The 20,953-nt window shown below is 36.3% G+C and overlaps 1 protein-coding gene across 1 annotated transcript in view; it reads left to right on the top strand.

Annotated features, from left to right (window-relative positions):
• IGF1 (insulin like growth factor 1) overlaps positions 1–20,953 on the top strand; it is a 54,667-nt gene that overhangs the window by 9,909 nt on the left and 23,805 nt on the right. The window lies entirely within an intron of this gene.

Here is a 20,953-nt window from a genome sequence, read left to right as displayed (position 1 = left end):
CTTCAGGGTCAGTGCTCAGGGAACCAGGACTATAGGCACAATTATTGATATACCTCTGTAAGAAGAAGAAAAACAAAACAAAACACAGAAAACAAACAAACAAACAAACCCCACACTAGCTCTGATTTCTGGAATGGTATCACTGTATAGTCAAATAACTGATATATAAATTCGGGATCTGCTCTGTTGCCCCTGGTAGTAATAATTGGAGAAGTTCTCTGAAAATAAGCCAGTCTTTGAAAGAATTTTGTCCTTTTTTACCACATTAAGAAAGGCTAGGCAGTGTTCATAAAGGCTGACCTTAGTTTAGTGAGGTTAATCTTTAGTTACCTCTTTGATAACAGAGAGATAGGTTCTGCCTTCCTTGTTCATGGATCACACAGTGAGTCTAGGAGGATTTAGCCTCTAAACCACACTAAATTTATACTCGGCAAACATTTCTCCTCAACAGCTAGTTCTCATGCTGCCAAACATTTAATAATTTTTCAACCTTTTCATTAAGAGGGACTCTAGTAGTAATTATGAATTTAATGAGGTGAAACCATTGATCAAAATTTCAGCAAGAAACATCTCTGCAAAAAGTCTCTACTACCAAAACCAAATAAGTACAGTTTCTCCAGAAGTTCAATTTATATGTGTCCTTATTAGCTGTTAGATGTCAGAGATGCTGATGCTTTTTATGATGTTTGCCTTTATCTATGCACTAGACCAAGTTTCAAATCTGGTCTCAGATAGCAGAAAGCTGTTATTTGACATTTGATTCCCTAACTGCTATATGTATACTTAATGCATTGTTTAGTCTCATGTTGGATAAAGTCACTCGAAGAACTTGGCAAGATCAGCATTAATTCCTGTCATAGCTGCCCCTCTTACTTTTCCACTGAATCTTAAATACCAAGAAAAACCCTTCAGTAACTTAAATTCTGGCATATGCTTTATGCAATTGGCCAAAACCTTTGCATATGGACCTCTTCGTTTGTTCTGATATTAATAATGCATTTGCAATATTTGATCAACAGCAGCAAGAGTTGCAAAGCAAATTATTCAGTTTGGCAGAACCACACAGTCTCTTAATTAAAACCTTTTGCATTAACTACTTTAGCATCTGGGACAATTTATAGAGAGTGCTCATTCAGTGAAGGAAGTTCATACAGCCACTTCTCTAGAACTTATTCAGCACATCAGCTCTTATGCCTATTTCAAACACCCTCCCATCACTGAAAATCAAGTAGAGACTTAAAGCCATTTTCATTTCTGAGCTTTACTAAAAAATTATGGATCTGAACTTGTTTATTAAACCATGCCCAGATGTCAATATTTCCCTGTGATACAAGCTTAATTCTTCAAAAATCTGACAATGAATGAAAGAGGTAACCAAGAGTTAAGTCATTTCTCTGTCTAGAAATCAAGACAAAAGAAATACCACAAATGTATGCTTATTGAAGAATTTATGCTAAATTTATCTCTGGTAACAACCACAGGAACTTCCATGTCAAAAAGAAGAAAAAGCCATTAATTCATACTTTCTTTGTGGTGCATTTAATGCAAAATCACTATGCAAGATATAGCCCAAGTACTGGGTCTAAATATTAAGCAATCATAGGGATATTTCATGTTTTCATCAGTGAATGAGGTCCTGAGAACAGGAATTTTAACATCCACACATTACAACACACACAGCCTAGGGAGGAGCATAATCTACACCGACCAGTGGGTCACTCCAACTTACAGAAAATTTTGCATTGTCACTGTAAGTAAAAGTTTGAAAACTTGAACCTGGATAAATACTAAAAGCCTTTTTCAACCAAAAGGGTGTACCTTAGGCACTGTTTAACAAAAAACTTTCAGAATAATAGGATAAGATGCTTTTACTACTGTATCATGGCAAGAAAAATCAAATGCTGTCTTCTTTTCAGGCTTTTAAAAGTATTAGACAAATTACATAGGTAAGCTTCTCTTGTCAGTTTTAACCTAGCAACTTTTCAGTTGAACTTATTGCCTCTCCAATGCCAATTCCTGGTAAACTGGTTTTGAATTCCTTAGAAAACTGCTTTGAACTCCTTAGTAAACTTTAATTCCTACAATATCAGACACAAGACTGAGATACTTGCTGTATTTTCTGTTTGAGCCCCACGTATAGTCAAATTTAATGTTTTCAATGTTCTTGCTCTTAAAAGACAGAGTGGAAGCTGTTTGCTTGCCTGGTGTTAAATCCTTTGCTAGTGAAACTGGAATAGCTTCCTTTTATCAAATAAACAATTTAGGGGCCATCTCTCTCTTTTTTCTTTTTTTTTTTTTTTTTTCCTGAGTCTACAGCATGTTTATATATTTCCCATATTTTGAAATTCAGTTGTCATCCCAGTTTTCCCATCTATGTAATATAACTGTTCTAGAGCAAGAATATGCCTCCAGACGATGGACCCTTCTGCTTCCTTCTGTACCCATACAAGTGTGGAAGTAGGAGAAGAGTGCCCTGTTCAAGCATTTCCATTAGGAAATTATGGCTCAAGCCCAAACCTGAAATTCTATGAGGTTTTTTTTTTTTTAATATAGAACTATTTGTTTATACTGTTTGTGTCTTCATGTGTTGGGCAGAAATTTACACAAAGCTGAGTATGCAGAAAACAGAAGACTTTGGCTCAGACCATTCTGACTCAATCCAGCTCAGTGAACAAAACTGTTTTCTTTCTGAAAATAAATATTCTGGCAATGCTTATTGACTCTTTCTATTTCCAAACAAGTAAACACTTAAGTAACACCCACAGCTCCTATAAACGGCAACTTCTAAGGAAAGTAAATACTACTGAAAATTGTTTTGACTTCAAAAGAACGTTAATTAACAGCTATATCCTACTAAGGCAATGGATTAAAGCTTAAATTACACATATCAACTCTGTTTTTCACAACAAGTCAGTATTCCAAATAATATTTTTAAACATATGGCTTATGCAAAGGTAAAAAAAAGTATAAGTGGTGTGGGGAAAATGGTAGAGAAGGTGTTATTATGGTTGTAGATCTGAAAAAGATTAGTACATTCCTCATTAGCTTTGATGTCTGTGTAGTACTATGTATAATAAATCAGTTTTAAAACAGAGGGATTTTTTTCAGACTTGCATTAGCTAAACTGAAGGTTTCTTTTCACTCAGCCCCATCAAAATGACTGGGTAAGAGCTTCTATTGCTATAACAAAATGTTTACAACTTTAGGTAATTCTTCTTTGATTACTTTAGATCACGTGAAAGCTAATAAGGACATCTATTTTAGGCTAACATAGCAGGTTTAAATTCAACTTGTTTCATACCTTGAAATTTCTGTAGACAAGTAAGATGTAATTTGTTTCTACATCCCCTGAATTCCTGAATTACTAGTCAACAGGTCTTCCATGAAAAAACTTAAGTTTTTCCTACGTATTTCAAGTTTTATGTTTCTTTCCATTAAAGTTTCCAGCCTTTCACAGACATATTTAGTTTGGCAGGAAGAATCTGGTGACTCATAGACTGAAGAGATTTGAGAGCAAGCTACTGAAAATGTATCTAATTTCTTCTTGTGTAATTTGGGAGCAAGCTACTGATAGTATGTCTAATTTTCCTAGTTTAATCAGATGTATTATTGGCAAATACATGTCCTGAATAAAAGTCATGTTTATTACTGAAATACATAGATAAGATTAAATTCAAAAAGACCACATATATTTGCTTTTAGAGCACTTCTGTTTTTTCTAACTGTTTCTGGCATTTTACTCTGAATCAATGGGCACTGAATGAAAACAGAGGTACTACTGAAATAATTTGCATTACGACCCTACTTATATTTTGGAATTCAGTAATATCAACGTATTCCTTACTGATGTTTTCTGGTGGTGTTTTTTGTTTGTGTTTTTTTTTTCTTTCTTTTTTTCAAGGGAGGATAGAGGTGTCTGAAGAATAGGTCATACTGATATACCTCCACGATTCACATGGAGAAGGACAGATGTATAAGAAAACCTCTATTTTGTATTTTATGTTGTTAACTGTACTGTTCCTTTCACCTCTTTTCAGAGAAAACAAACAAACAAACAAACAAACTTTAGTTCTTTCTATGTGGACAATCTGTGGCAAACATCAATTTCATTTATCCACATACAGATCAGACCTTTTAAATGATAAAAACTGAACAGCGCTTGATCCAATATACACAAGAAGATTTTGGTTCAGTTGCCTTCCATCTACTTTTGGGCACATAAGTAAGGTATCTGAGTTAGGAGTCTACCCAATCTCATTCTACAGTCAGTGAGAGGAGTTAGAAACATTCAGAGCTCTCATTAAGTTCTGAATATCCTGTAGGATATACTTCTCCTTCACCACTAAGTTAAGAAAGGAAGCTATGGCAATTGTATCCTTAAGTTAGTTAAGTTAGTTGAGTAAGGACTCTATTAGGAGCCTGATTTTGGTGGAATGAATCTATTTAAAACCACACAGTGAACTTCACTGTGGAGATGAGGATGCACTCATATGGACCACACCTCAGATCAAAGGAAATCCAAGCTTTTTTTATCTGCTATGGTATAATACAGTTAATCAAAGACCCAGAATGTGCCTTATAAGTGTAACAGCAGCTAGAGTTTTTCCTTTGGCTTTTAAGAGCTCCCAGGCCTTAGTCTGACTAAATGTGAATCCCATCAGAGAAAGCACTCCACTCCATGACAGTATAAGCAGAAGGGAAAAGCTTGTCTATCTTATCTTTTTTGATGTAATAGATAGAATATACTCTTAGATGCCATAATAAGTAACACTCCTTCATGTTTTACTCCTGCATAATGAGACAAGGTGCTCTTATCCATGCATAAACAATGAAGCAGTTTTTTACACTCCTGTTCACACAGGTTCTATTCTTGTGAATATACATGGCCCAGCAGTTTTTTACTAATTTGAGACAATAATAATATTTAAAACCTAGAGCAGACATCTAAATATCAGACATCATTAAAGAAGCATTTTCTCCATTAGAATGCTGTGACATAAAGTGTCATCATGGAGAAAAGACACGGAATGATGTTCAAGTACAGTTTTGGGATACTCAGGCAAATTGAAGACTTAAAAAATAGCTACTGCTGACCTAATGAGTTAATCTATAAAATCAATAATATGACTGAAATAAGACAGAACCCCGCATGAGGTTGTTAGCCATTCAATGAGTTGAATTAACTTCACAAAATCCCTATACCTTCCTCTCTTCAGTTCCTCCCCTCATCCAAGGCAATACAGAAAGAGTACAGAACCACTTCAAAGATAACCATATTCCATGATCTTCTCTAAAGTGACCCCTTTGCAGGGAAGAGTAATTACAGTAGTTGAAATTTCCAAACCAGACATGTGGACATGAACTTTAGGTTGTTTCCATCTTGACAAAACTTTTTCAGTAAATGTTTGGTTTGGGTTTTGTTTTGTTTTGTTTTGTTGTTGTTTTCAGCAGAGTACAGCACTACAAACCAGAAAGGATTATTTATATTTGCTGACAATATATATGTGTACAGTTTAGCTTATTTCAGGCTATTTTTAATTTTGTGCATCATACCATTCCCAGTTGGTCTGGCTTGAGGGAAATGGAGTATAAATTAGGGTAGTGTTTCCACCACATTCTCTCACTTCACTGTTATGTATTGACTTCTGCAATTAAAAGTCATGAAGAGTGATCTTGTATGAGGTACTCACATGAATGATTTTCATACATTTCTAGTGTTCCACCACTATTTCAGGAATTAGATACAGTAGATTTAATATAGCTTTCCCAAGATAAAATTATTTCAGAAACTGGAGTGGTCAAGATAATATGGTCATTCAAAAAATAATAGGAAGATATTTTTGTAAAATTTGACCTTGTCTTCCTTTTTTGCAAACAATGGAATTAAATTCTGCAACTGCAGCTCCAATAGCTTTAGGTCAAGTATCATAATATTTGTCAGTCATGTTATTTTAGTTTTTGAAAGCAGTAGGAGTTGATCCAATAAAAGACAACTATTTCCTGTTATCGCTCAGATGACGACTAATAAAATGAGCAGAATTCATAAGTGGTGTTATTGTTTGCTCCTTTTTTCAAATACAAGTTTATGCTCTGATATGAGAGACATAAAGCTCAGATCTGTGGGAAAAAAATAACACTTCTTTTTAAAATAAATCAGGCTTGAACCCTCCATCAAGAATCAAATAACTTGCAACAGATTTTGAATGTAAAATTACTATATTTGATTTATGAAACAGGTAGGAGTGGCCTTGTTGGGTTTTTTTTAGGATATAATATAAAAGCACATGTATACCTACAATTTAACATGGCAAAGAAAACAGAGACATTGTTGAGGAAAAGCTGATATATAGTATAATAAAGAAGGGACAAAGATTATACCAAAAAAGGGCAAAATAATGATGTTAATAACCCATGCTGGACCTGGCCAGGAGTTTCTTCACTCCATAATCCACAATCAGGAGTCCATGGATACTTAGTCAGGTTATCTGTTAACTTCTTGACTTTGGCACTGAGGATAGTGGGAGTTAATTCGAGGAATTCTCTATACTCATGAAAGAAAACATTGATCACTGATTTTCCTACGTCTTTTGGCCATAAGTATCATTGCACCACAAATATTTTCCCTTGACTGGATTCCCACTGGTTTCTAACTAGTCATCTGTTTTTCCTAAGAACTACCAGCTGAACTTCTGACATTTTTCCTTCTGTATTATAAACATAGCAAATAGAGGCTCTCTTGAACAATCAAGAGATGCTACTTGTGCCTGATTTGAAAAGGGTACATGTACATCAAAAACCTCCTCATTTTTAACATGCATTCAAACCAACTTGAAAGTTTTGTGGTGGGATTTTAAAGTTCATCTAGCATTCCTGGTACAAACTATTAAAAATTATAAATTCTTCATACATAAGTGTTTGTTGAAGTGCCTAAATTGGTTTTGATTGTGTGCCAGGTAGATAGTTACATCTAAAAGACTGAACCGAACTTTTAAAAAGTGTTAATCTATTTTAAAAAATTAGTATGAGTCTTGTGAAAAGTCAGTGAGTCTTTGAAGGCTCCTAAAGGCATAGGAGGCAGATTTTCGATGTTCTTAGTCTCAAGAGATTTTTCAAAAACAGTCATGTATCTAATTTCCACTGTTATCATGAACTCAATGATAGGCAGCCCTAAGCAGCTGTGGTTTTGGTGGGGTTTTTTGTTTGTTTGGGGTTTGTTTTTTTGTTGTTGTTTTTTTGTTTGATTGGTTGGGTTTGGGGTGTTTTTGCTTCTTTGTTTGTCTGTTTAATCTTTCTGAGTGTATGCCCGTGGTTTTAGTTGCCTCAGTATCTTTGGAAATACCAGTCCGGGTCCTTCACTACTTGGCTAAATTTTGTTTATGGACCTTATTGACTACTTGTGAAAAATCTATCACCATTAAAAGCTCTTTAAAATAAGAATTGGCGTTATGTCTTGGCTTCCTCTCTGATGTTAAACATACTAATACGCTTAGTATGAAATCTTCTTATTTCTAGCATAAATATGTGAGCCATCAGATGAAAGCTAAGAATTTCCCAAGTGAGCTAAAAATAATGAAGGCTGAATTTGAATAGATATCCTAAGAGGCATTCTGGAACAAACAGTGGTTAATAAGTACTATAAATGCTACCCTTCTACTTAACTCATTTGCAAGATGCCAAAGCCTAAACATGGAGCACAAACAATATGAGATAAAGATCGAACACGAGAAAAATTATAATCATTGCAGGAAGTTGGAGACAATGCATGTTTTGTTGTTTTCTTTGTCTTCTGACCTGAAAAAGTATAATAATCTCTCAAACTTCTTTAGGATGTCTTGTTTTGGAGTTTCATGTACTTGGGACTCAGTCCTAGTCTCCACTGCAATGTGACCATCTGACAGAACATAGATTTACTGCAATAATTCTAAATACATTGTAATATAAGGAGTAAGAGAGTCTGCAGGTTTTATTAAAATAATTAGTTTGAATAACCACAAATCATGCAGGAATGTATGAATTAAACATATTTTTAAAAAATGCTGCAACTCAAACAGAAAAGCTTAATGAAAGAACAAGTGACTTAAGCTGTGGTCTCAAGAATCGCTTAAAATCACGCCTTAATTTTGGTCACAGGCCAATCATTTTTACATTATGATACAGGCCATCATTAAATGACTACAGTCTTTAGCAAAAATATGTATCCATAATTATGCAGTATGCACACTTCTTGGAGAAGGAAAAAATCATTCAAATATTTAGTCTTCACTTTGTAATGTATGTCCTCATAGCCTATTGAATTCTGAGATCCAAACACTGCAGACAATAAGAATTCCTATTTTCCTCATAAACTCCTCTAGAGTGTTCATCATATAAGTATTTGATTGCAACACTCAGACAAATGCATTATATCCTACAGGTTTTTTGCCCTAGTAATTGCATATCCAACAGGAGATGTCAAGGATTAATTTTGCAAAGTAATTTTAACATTCATGTTAGTACTTTGTATCTTCAAAACAGAACAAAAATGTCAGTGAATTTAATTTAGAGACGTAGTGCAGTAGTCCCTTCCCTTCATACAGAGCAAACTGAAGCAAAAAGGCAAAAACTGATCTTAAAACAGGCAGCTGCATGTGTGCCACTTCCTCAAAGGCAGCTTCAGAAGAAACCATGTCCTGCCTGAGCTAACAAAGAACTTTTGGCAAACAGTTTTTGGGAACAAAGCAATATAATCTTCCTATCTTTTTGTTCAAATTTAAGCATCTTTCCAAAGGATCATTATGCACTTTCTGCTCTCATGGGAGTGACAGAAGTTGCCTCATTCTTGTGAGCTGCAGAAATTCCAGAGCATCTGCTGTGCAGGGCAGCAGCAAAGCACGGACCAGGAATAGTTCTTGTTCCAAGTAGCTGGTGATAAACAGAATTCAGTGCAGAAATATTTAAAATTTTAAACAATTGAAATCTCTTGGTCAAGATATCTGATTTTAGATTAAAAGTTTAAAAATAATTAAGAAAGAACATAAAAACATGAATTTTCCGCTAATGCAGCAGCTTACAAAAGGCGGTACAGAAAAGTCCTATACCTGCTCACAAAAAATTCATGAATTGCTATGGTGGTTCAAACACCTCTCAGAGCTGCATGCTAAACCTTCAGCTGTAATAAGTAATTTCTTATCTTCAGTAACAACAATTAGGCTTATCCATTAATGAGTAGTCAATTGACTACCAACTGGACGAAAATTCATTCAAGTAATTTTACGATGTGTTAGCAGAGACCACCAATGTATTTCTGAACAGTCACTGTACATCAGCATAATGTTTTTTACATATCAAGCTCTGTTGGCAATGGACAGTAGGATACTAACTAAAAATCCACTTTATTTGTCAATTTGGTTTTTTGCTTTGGTTTTGTTTGGTTTTTTTTGTGCTTTCCACACTCTGCATCACCATATTGTATGAAACACTTGGAAAACTGTTTGTTCTGAACAACCTGAACAGAATAATTTAATTTTGTTGGTCAAGTCCATCGTAACTGTCCTTAATTTGACTTTTTTTAAGACAAAGAAACTGGTAGGCTACATATTGCCAATATAGCTTAATATTTTGATAAAATTTTCATTTTGTTGTTTCCCTGTAGTGTCAGGAGGTGGAGAGATGTCTTGGAAAACTGAGACCTAATTTGTATCAACAGTCAACTGTTTTCTTGCTGTATCAACTATAATCACAGAAAACTTGTGGCTGAAGCAAGCAGTTGAAATCTGAAAGTCCCATTATTTCTTATTTTGAGCCAGTACACACACACACAAACCCTCCCCCCCCCCCCAACACACACACAAAAAAGAAGACAAAACAAAACCCACAACTTTTATTTGAACCACCTCTACCTCTTCAGTTTGCGCTGTGTCCTTGTGCCATGTTAGAAGCAGAGCCATAATCCTGGTTTAAAGTACTGCTTTGAACTTGTTTTAGACACATTTAAACTACAGTAACTTAGCTGATGGCTTCTTGATCTCAGAGCAGCCGGTGAGAAAGCAAGCAATCCAATGACCCCAAGTTCACTGAGATTGCTGGAAAATAAAAACAAGGGCTCAGAAAGCCAGTGCTTTAACACATAGAGAAATATATTGAATATTTCAAAAGATATAAAATTCTTAGAACTGTTGGACAGGATTCTGTGTGTGAACTTTCTTGTCCAAGTGGCATTGCTAAATATCATGACAGATATGTCAGAGGGCTGACATCATGTTATTGTGTAACTCATAACCAAAGAAATGTGATTTTTTAAAATGCATTATATGTGCATTCAGCGTCTTAAAATCTCAGCTGTGTCAGATGTTAAATAAAGTACAATCCAGGAGATTTATTTTGAAATATGAGCTCCTTTTTTTTCCTTTTATTTTTCCTTCTTTTCTTTTTTTTTTTTTTTTTTTTTAATAAGGAGAAAAGAAAGTGCAATTGCTCGGTGAATGGTCTGTCTATCAGTCCAAATTAACTTTGTGCAGGTTAGGCTGGACAACTATAAGCAATGGAGAACAGCATGTAACAGAAACTGGGAATGTAATCCTCCTCTCCTTTTCTTCAGACCTAAGCACCCTTCCAAAGTATCATTACGCTCTTTCTGCTCTCACAGGAGTGACAGAAATTGCCTCGTTCTTGTGAGCTACAGAAATTCCAGAGCAGCTGCTGTACAGGACAGCAGCAAAGCACTGACCAGGAATAGTTCTTGTTGCCCAGTGGCTGGTGATAAACAGAATTCAGTATTGCCAGGTACTAGTAAAGGGAATGACACGTACTCTTTGCTTGAAGTGACATGTGATAGGGAGTATTTGGTGTTATCTGTTACCTGTCGTTTTAGAATATCAGTATACTGGAACTGTAAATCAGAGGCACTATTTTGGACTGATTGTCCCATTATGTGATCACAGTCATCAGCAGTGGTGTAATTTAGCCATTGCCCTCTTGATGATTCACTGAGGAAACCACTAACACCGTCTTTATGATGCATAAAAATATTAAATAAATCTTACAATAGCCCACAGGCTGCGTACTATTAAATGAGTTTTGAGGCTATGCTTTCACAAGATAAGGGATGATATATCCCACATAACACCATCATCTGGGGTAGACTGAATTACACCTTCTTTAGCAAAGATAAAAGGATCTGAATTTCTCTGGTAACAAATAACAAGACCACCATCTGGTCTTTCAACACTTAAAGCACACAAGAATTCTGGACACAGATTACTTCCAGTGTCAAAGCCACAGTCATTTTTTTTTTTTATATGCTGTATATGATGATCTAGTTGCTAATCCTTTTGTCATATGTACAAAAAATTTATTTATAAATTTTGCCCTAATAAACAGAAATGGTGACATGTGGAAAAGCCTGAGCCCAACGGTGCACAATTATGGCTAAGACAGTCCCTTTCTGTGCAATCCATGAATCCAGAAACCAGACTGCAGAATATAAGAAGCCTAATTGTTTTAAACTCACGCATACCTTTTATATTTCAGAGGACAGATCAAGAGCTTCTGTAGATAGGCAATGGATAAAGAACAAAACAGCTGGGAGTGCTATGGCTATTTCTAGCTCTGGGACTAACTTGCTTACATAACCTTGAACAAACGAATTTTATCTGTATTTGTCGTACTTTCACCATGTGTGAAAATGAAGCAATGATGTTTATTCACTTTTTAAATGCTTTTGAAATCCTTTGATTCAGGTTACCATTCAGATTCATCCAAATATTTTTTAGAAGCTCACCCATATATAACTCAACCACTGGAAGGGTTAAAGTTTTAAGCAAAATGCCACATTGCAGTATGGATGATAAATTACAGGTAATAGTCTAAGACTTAGGAAGACAGTTCAGTAAATGCAATAAAAATAGTTCTGTTTATATAAGGGATAAAAATTGGCTACTGCTTTCAAACTAGAAGTTAATGTAACCATATTCCTGCAGAGAATCCCTCAAACCGTTTTTAAACAATACTATAACAGTTACATAAAACTTAACGGCAAGTTAAGTAGATCACCCCAGCAGGCCCTCTGCTTACTGCAAGTATATGGCACAGAGTTCACAAGTTACTTGAGACTCGCTCTCCCAGCCAAACGAGTCAAACAATAACACTCCTAGGCACTGAAACACTTTTCCTTGGATTTCAGCAGAAGCAGATGTGAGGCCGACTACACACTGAACAAAAAGAATATTTTGAAAAGAGAATGGCAGCAGAAACTTAAGCTCAGCTTGCAGTTTTTTCTATAATCATCCCTGCCTTTCACCTTGACACTAGCTTTCTAATATTACCCTCTTCATCTGGAGATGAGTGCAAAACTTCAATAAATCGGAAGCTCATTTCTTCATGTGTGCTTCAGAATCCCCTGCTAAACAAATTAGTGCAGTGTTTCAATCTTCATTTTACTTTGGGGTGTAAGTTCTGAGTCATCATCATTTAATTTTCTCCAAGCCTCCAGCTCGTGTTTTCTGTTTTTCTTCCTGGATGTGTCATAACAACTGAATTGTACCACCCCAGTAAAATGGTAAAGCCCAGCAGACATCTGCCAGCAACAAAATACTGTGCTCGCACTCTGCTTCCCCACACATTCCACTTTTCACACCACTTTCCTTGCATCCTCTCAGCAAAGCCATAGAGCCTAGTAAGCAATTTCTTTTCATTCTACACAACATTCTGCCAATGCTAACAGAGGGATGAGGCAATAAATCAAAAGAATCGCCTCAGAGAAAAGTACGCTTGCCTTGCATGCTCTTTTCCCAGCCCTATTTCTATCAGTATTCCCAAGAGGTTAACTTCCCTGAAGTCAGTGACTTCCCTGTAGGTAGGATATCTCTCAGTTCTGGGTCAATACTGTGTTAATGCACTCTGAAAGCATTATTTTTCAGAATTGCTAAGTAATTTTGACTTGGGAAAATCAGTTAAGTTTTACTCATTCAAATTTAATAGAAATTCTGTTCAGAAGTTTACAGCATTCTTAAGGCAGTAATAACAGAAAAAAAAAATCCCTTCATCTGAGCTTTGAGATGTTCATCACTAATTTAAAGGAGTCAATACTCTAGTATATTTCTTTTTAAAACAGTCGTTATACATCAGAATTGCTTGCAGGAGAAAAGAAGGTGAGAATTAGCAGTAAGGGAAAGGTGTTAAAAGCAAGGCAGAAAAATTTCATCTGGAAAGAGGTAAAAACAATGAATCAGAAGAAAACATAATTTAAGACAGAGGTGCCTTTAAAAGTTGCTAATAAAATTCTGTATTTGGCAGCTACCTTACCTGAACTAGGACTTTGATTCCTTTGAGGGTGATTCATGTTTGAACCAGGTTTCAAGGACAGTTCTCCTCTCACAAATGCACAGAACATGCAACTGCATCCGATTTTTCTTACCAGCTCTGGGTTGGGCAGTGACTGCACCGTGTACTAGCAATTGCATGTCAGTGAATAGCTATATAAGTACCAATCTTGCAGTCTTGGTTAGTGCAGACTGTGGAGCATCTCTATAGAAAAACCCATACCAGATCACCTAACCACAAAATAGCCACATGTAATTTAACTTCAGTCTCAGTAGAGTCCCAGAAAAAAATGTTTTTAAGAGAAACTTCACCTCAGTGTTCAGATGGGGAAATGTCAATATCAGAAGCAGATTCAGTTATGGTAGCAGTAACAGATGATATCAGCCATTCTAAAGAGCAGGAGAGTTGCCAGATGGCAACTCCTTGAAATTATCATGAGGGGTATAAAAAGAAAAACACTTGTGGCAGCCCAACACTTCAGAGAACTGAACTGATAAATACTTATATTGGACTGATTAATACCTGTACCTGCCTTAACTGACAAATATCTCAGAACCTTGGAAACTGGCAATTTCTACATGCAGGACACAAGTTCGTATATCTGAAAGTAATTCCCTTTTTGCCTCCCCCCTGAATTACACCTTCACATCATGTAAGCCCAAGAGTTATTCAAGAAAACAGCCATACACCTCAGAGAAGAGAGGGTTACGTTTTAATAGGGGCAAAACCATGTGACTTCTAATCTTGTTGTCAGAAATGACTCAACAGTTTTAGCTGCATGTTTCTCTCTCCCATTACTTTACAAGAAGAAAACAAAAAACCCTCCAAAATTTATCAAATGTGCACAATGCACAAAACCTGAAACACAGATGTTTAAGGTTTACTTAAGTTATAACAATATTAAGGCAGAGATTAATATTAGAAATTGTCAGGAAATCTGAAGTTCAGGTGTTGTTACCTGCTCCAGCTGTTAGTGTCAATGTCAACATTATGGTCCCAAAAAATTATAACAGGTATGTGTTCTGCTGCTCAGTTGGTGGTAGTGTTACAGGATATTTAGTTTGCTTTTGCAGGAGTATTTAATTTTCAGACACTTACATGCACTTTGTACAATAAGATTGGATGAATTGTTCTTTAGGGACTGGGCTGCCCCTCACTGATTCCAGCTTGAGCTATACCAGATGCCATATAGCCCATCCAGAAAAGCTAACTCTTAATCTTTCTTCTCCTACATCCAGTAAATAAAACCTTGTATAATTGTGCCAGAGCACTGAGACCATAATGAATGAATGGTCCATGAAGAACTCTGGAGAGGTTTCAGCAATTTCTGTAAGGAAATGAGTCAAAATGAATTTAAGCAAGACACAGAACATAGTGCAATAATGTCTGGTTTCTTCTGAACAAAAAGAAAGAACAAGTGTCCTATCTGATGTTTTATCTTGAGCCATTATGGTGTCTAATGTGAAAAATTACAATGTGAAATATTAAATTAAGAACGTCTGTTCTATTAGGAAACAAATATAGTACTCAATAATTACTACCAGCTCCAACACTAAGATGTTAACAATATGTTTGAATTTTTAAAGACTGCATTTATTAGCAATTTCACAGCATATCACTTTGAAAGACCTTGTAGATACTTGCCAGATGTGATACTGTGGTAGAGGAACACTACGGCAAACAGCTTACTTATCCTTGGATCACCCCACTCTTTTTCTCTCAAAACAGAGAAATGATTTCTGAATTTCCTAACGATCTTGCAAGATAAGCATTGAAAATTAGTAGAGCTAGAAATTACTATATTAAAATGAGTATTATATTCTTTAATTCTGGTGTTAAGAACATAAACCTTTCCTAAGTCCTACTTATCAGTGCAATGACGTCATCCTGGAGTAGGCGAAAGGATAATCTTCCCTGTTGCTGCTTTATTGAAGAATGGCAAGTGGTTCTGATAAATACACTGCTTATCATGCATATAGGTTTAATTACAACTCATACTAAACAGTCTTTTACATAGTATGGAACATGTTGTGGATACTAAAAGCCATTTATTGTTTTCTATATTTCTAGTGTCTTTTCTCCCTACAATACAGCACATGTTCCAAGATTTTTTCAGCGTTTCCTCTCTGCTCTTTGCCTTCACTCCACCAGCTGTCATTTCAGTGACGTTTCCCGAGCATGAAGCTGACAAAGAGCAGGGTAGGGCTTAAGTGCTTACGCTCTGGAGATCAGTAGCAATATTTTAAAATATCAACATAACTCGGTGTTTTGGGAACAATTTCTGATATTGTTACTTGAACAGACAACAGTGTTTACTATACAACCCATTGCACTGAATACAGTTCTGTTATTTTAGAAACTTAAAAGGTTACTGAACTACAGCACACAGTTATTTTGACTGCAAATTTTCTACCCTAACACTTCATTTAAATTAGAAATTGAGCCTAACCTGATTAATTCTAAGAAATTTCTGTATAGACAATTAAGAAATCTATTAATAATGCAGAAAAGAGGCCAAAGGACAGAGTACAGGACAGATATTTGAGAAGTGTTTTACATCCTGATTTGCACATCTTTGTTACTTTGTTACTAATTTCTTTTCCAAATTCCAGAACTGCATTTACAGGTCAAAACTATCTGACGTTCTGTTCTAAAAAAGGTCAAGAGGAGTTATCACATGGGGTTACCTTCCTCCAACAGTTAAGGGTTTTTCTCACTTTCAAGTTCTTGTACGTTACTTGAGCCACTGTAGCCAAAGATCCAAATACTGACAGGAAAAACTACTGCAACATGCAAAGCTAGCATCAGCATTTTCTTCAACCTGTAAAAATACTGGTCCCACTGCTGAAATTAACTCAGCCACTCCAACAACAAAAAGACAAATCACGAGTTTTTTTTCAATAGCCTCCCAAAATCTTACCTAGTGACCATAATTTTAGGACACATTCAAGATAAGATTTCCAGTTTGCCAGCTGGCTTGATTATGGCATTTACCATTCTCAGGTGTACGTATAAACTGAACAGGAAGCAAATCTTAACTTCTCTTCGTTCAGAAATTGTTCCACAGTGTTTCTGTTCTTCGCACAATATGTGTGAAGAAGGGCGGGAAACTATCACAAGCCTCTCTGATTCTGCTCATGAGGTGACAGCATCATGATCTGCAGAAGCAGTTTCTGTGGAGACACGGTGAGCTTGTTACATTCTATAGTGCAGACCTACCCTTACACTGCAGCATGTTTCCACTGCTTTGACTTGTAGGCACTAACCAAGGGCGCAGGAGCCCTCTAGTGTGAAAAATAAAATGAACCTGCAGCCCATATTTTGCACACAAATTAAGACAGCAAAACCATTACTGCAATGCCACTGTGAGTCTCCAGGCATTCCAGCAACATAAACTGGCCAGAATATATAACCATTATAAAAACTCCTGGAGCTCAACACTGAGGGGAAAAAGGCTTGTATACTTACAGTTAGTCTTAATGGGTGTTCTGAAAAAGGCAGTTTCAAGATTAATGTGTGACTGGCCATAAAACTGGTCTTTATTGAAAAAGGAATCCAAAAACTTGAGAATGATGCAGAAATAAACTCCAGTCCCTGGCAGCTAAATATTTTCTGTTCCGTAGACCTTGACCTTAAGAACAATTGCTAAAGAGCATTTAAAGGATAGAAAGCCTATTTCTGGACCCTGATTACTAGGGTAAATCTTATCTATTCTGTGCTGATCACTCAAATCTTCCAGAGGTGTAGCCAGTTTGCTCTATAATATAAGTAGTACCCAGGAAATTTCAGTTCTCAGATCTGTTTGCTAGTGATACAGCTTCATTATAACCGTTCCATTTCTTTATCTCATATGATAGAAAAAAAAATTCCTATATATATCCCTAAAGCATGTCATTAATGAAATATTCCCATAACATATACAGTTGAAGACACAAGAAACCATTGGAGAGGCAGCATGTGCCTCCATGGTACCTGTAGTATTCTATGAAGATGCTGCATAGTAGCTGTTGGCAAAAGATCACAGTCAGACAAGTAGAGAGAGACTGACACATAATGAGGGAAAATAAGAGATTCAGTCACACACAGGTCAATAATATGCAGCTATTTCCTGCATCAAAACATTTGTCTTACATTTTTTATCACTTAGATTATAAAAATAGCAATGACGACACCTATATTGATTGCAGTTTATTGTCATTAATTCTAAAAGGAGTATAAGTTAAATTTATCTGGTCTACAAACAATATTGCTCTGAAGATGTATAGGGAAAACCATATGCAATAGTTTACTTTTGTGTGTTTAGTCTTTAGAGTGATCACTGTTGATTGCATAGCAGTTTTATGATGCTGGATGGAAAAGAAAAACAATTACGAAGTTTAAATTGGTAACAACTTATGTAATGCTCTGTCTAACTGCTAGAGGGATAAACAAAGGATACCTAGGTGCTGGAATGACTTTAGGAAATTACTTAGAAAAGTTATGAAGTGATATTAGAATAAGACAAAAAGTCATAGCGAAAGGCATAAGTAACTGACAGATAAGGAGAGATTGCAAATAATTAAGCAAAATCACAAAAGATGCAGTTTAGATAATCATTTAGAAACAAAGAAGAGAAAACTCATACTCATTTTAGACAAACAGAATTGTGAAAGTGACTTCATTTTACTTCCATTTAGGATTTTATCCCAGATGCTGACCTGAAACTTTCATTTCACATTTCAACATTCATTTCACAAATGGGGAAAATTAGTTCTGCAAAATCAAAGTGTTGTCCTGGTTAAGGCTGGAAATCTTATGTGAACAACCACTCTCACTAAACTTTGCTGAACTTCTCACTTCCAGATAGGCTGCACAGCCTCCTTGGGTTATTTTGGCACCTCCTTTTCTGGACAGCAAAGAGGAGTTCAGAGGAATGCAAAATTAAAAACAAGGGGAAAAAAACTAATCCAACTTTCCCAAACCACAGAAAACTTTCATTTGGTATACATTTTGACTAAAGATTCAGTGAGAGCAATGGCCATATTTTATCCAAAAATCACTGTCATTGAAAAGAACTCTAAAAAGTTTTGGTACAGAAGGGCTAAGAGAAAGAAATATTGTACTCTGTGCATCTACTTCTACACTCAAAGTGTATAAAAACTAAAAGTGGAGGAGATTGCACGTATTTTCACAGTTATGCAATGGCACTTTTAAGAGGTAGAGCCAGAGGAAGTTGTATAGATTATTCCACTTTTTAATGACATTTGAGTGGCTAATGACAAGGTTAAAACAAACAAACAAACAACAAACAAAACAACAGAAAACCAGACATAAGCAAAACAACCAAACCAAAACAAATAAACCCAAACACTTTTCAACTGCACATCTATAATATCTAAAAATGGCTTAACCTCCCCTGGACATTTGCCCATTCCTTTAGACTCATAACAAAAATATTTGTAAAGGCCTTAATACTGATGCTTATGTCCAAGAAATATCTTCACACACAACTCAGAATCCATGCTTTCAGATGATCAAAAGATTTCTTGAGAGTCCTCCAGGCCTTGAGATTTATTAGCATTTAAAGGAATAATATTGGAGTGACAGGTGTTGAAGGCTTGAGAATTACAAATGGCTGTGATTTCTAATGACCAACACTGGAATAAAAGAGATTCTTTAGAAATGCACTTCATAGCTGTACTTTCTCATTTTCTGTGATATCATGTAACCCTCCACTGGCCAAGTACGCTTAAGACAAACACTTTTTTAATTTTTCCACTATACTTCCCCCCCCCCGGCCTTTTTTTTTTTTAAATCACTGAATCACAGAATGGTTGGGGTTGGAAGAGACCTCTGGAGATCATAGAGTCCAACCCATCTGCTAAAACAGGATCACCTAGAGTAGATTGCACTGTATCTGGAATGTATCCAGGTGGGTTTTTAATGTCTCCAGAGAAGAAGACACCACAACCTCTCTGGGCAGCCTGTTCAGTGCTCTGGCACCCTCAAAGAAAAGAAGTTTCTCCTTATGTTTAGATGGAACATCCTACGTTTCAGTCTGTGTCCATTACCCCTCATCCTATCATTGGGCACCATTGAAAAGAGTCCAATCATCTTGACATCCACCTTTGAGATATTTATAAACATTGATGAGATCCCCTCTCAGCCTTCTCTTCTCCAGGCTGAACAGACCCAGATGTGTTTATCTTTTCTCATAAGAAAGATGCTCCAGACCTCTCATCATCTTTGTAGGTCTCCTCTGGATCCTCTCCAGTAATTCCTTGTCCTTCTTAAACTGGGGAGCCCAGAACTGGAAACATTACTCCAGATGCAGCCTCACCAGGGCAGAGTAGAAAGGGAGGAAAACTTCCCCCAACCTACTGGTCCAGTGGCAGAGATGAGACACCTGCTGATAGGAGGCTGAGCCTTTTGCTGCCGCCCCAGGGATTGAGGGCCCATGGATGCCCCATGCTGGGAGCTGCCTAAATTGCACTTTTTTGTCTGTATTTGTTTTTGGTTTATTGTCATACCAATAGATAGGGGAAAGAAAAGGTAGAGCACTTCTGAACATCAACTGCCATGGCTGAAGTTCAAGAGGGAAATAACACAGAGGAATCAGTTTTACGGTGTCTCCATCCACCAACCATCTCCAACCACCATAGCTCCTGAGCAGAGATAGGCTCAGCCCGATGCAGTGAATATCATGGTACGCAAAAACACTGGCCCGGCATTGGGAAAAATTACTTTGTAAACTGAAGCTCGTCTAACAGAGTTAGAATTTACAGAGTCACCATCAGGCTTACACATTAGTACGCCAATAAGATAAATGAAAAGGCTACATCATTGTAGGCAGACTTACTCAACCTACTCTTTTCTGCTCAGCTGGATTCCCTTGCTTAAATGATTGTGGATGCACAAAGTTGTGGCTCAAAATAAGTCAGTGAGCACGTGGAATTGAAAAGTCAGATCAACATCAACATTGCCACAACCTTTTTGAAGTTTATAGTATTCCTGTATGACCCACAGAACAAACTCAGAAAAACAAAAGGACAGCAAGATTGCCAAATAAGAGAAGCCATTGAAAAACATCTTTAACTGATGCAGAGATTCCAGTCATTAATCAAGTCTAAACAAGTTGGAAAGGAAATAGTAAAAGAAAGACACAATTCTGGTTACTTAGAAAAATTTCTCTTTAAATGGAAATGAACTTTTAAAAACTTTGAACTTCCCTGAAAAGGTCATGGAAACTTAGCAAGTGAGAACTTTAAAAAATCCACTCAGAAACCGCATTCCCTTTTAAAAATTGTGACTGGAGAGGGCATTGTCAGCCCCGTAAAAAAATTTCTTCCTATTTGATTCACAAACCAACTTTACTGCCTATAAGCACTTCCATTTTCAACAATCCTACAGAAACTGTAGTTTTGGTATTTAAGATGTTACTTGGGAACAGTTTCTCCCTGCACTATACCAGTGTTCCTTTATAATCTCCCTGCATATCTTCAGTAAGAAAGAACGAGGTGAGCTGGGTGGTCAAGGAGAATTAGAGTAATTTCATTTATTATTCAGCAGCAACTTCTTTTCCTTTATGTTCCCATCACTAGAACTGATTCTTCTGCTCCTATTGCAGTATTAAATCACTACAGAATGGAGCTACAACTGGTAGATAACCAGTGTG

Source organism: Streptopelia decaocto (genome assembly GCF_964273445.1).
Source record: "Streptopelia decaocto genome assembly, chromosome: 1".
In the NCBI taxonomy this organism is placed as follows: domain Eukaryota; kingdom Metazoa; phylum Chordata; class Aves; order Columbiformes; family Columbidae; genus Streptopelia; species Streptopelia decaocto.
This window is presented reverse-complemented; position numbering and strand designations above follow the sequence as displayed.